Below are 401 nucleotides of genomic sequence, written 5' to 3'. Positions count from 1 at the left end.
GCCGGAGAACAGGACAACCCGGCACATAAACAGACTACTAAAACCGATGTGTAATTCAGGCTTAGACTTCTATTCGCCGGACGAGCCGACTCACAAAAATAGAGCAGCTCCATTTCCCAAGCCATAATTTATGGAAATAACTGAAAGAAAAATTCACTATTACGTTAACAGTTCTCAGACACCTTTTTTATCTAAAATATTTTGGCAAATGAATTCCAACACGGAGCCCCCTAACTTACCCTATGAGTTAATGCTATTATAATTCCAATGTTTAAAAGACTTGCCATGAGTTTCAGTAGTAGTTTATTGTAGTCGGCTGCGGGAGTTACAGGAAGTGGCGTACAACAAGTGTCAAGAACTTGCTCACCCGTCAGTCGAACAAGTCGACTCCTGGTTTTGGA

Source organism: Penaeus monodon, chromosome 15 (assembly GCF_015228065.2).
Source record: "Penaeus monodon isolate SGIC_2016 chromosome 15, NSTDA_Pmon_1, whole genome shotgun sequence".
Classification (NCBI taxonomy): Eukaryota; Metazoa; Arthropoda; class Malacostraca; order Decapoda; family Penaeidae; genus Penaeus; species Penaeus monodon.
The sequence above is the reverse complement of the archived record's forward strand: the minus strand, read 5'-3'. Positions refer to the sequence as shown.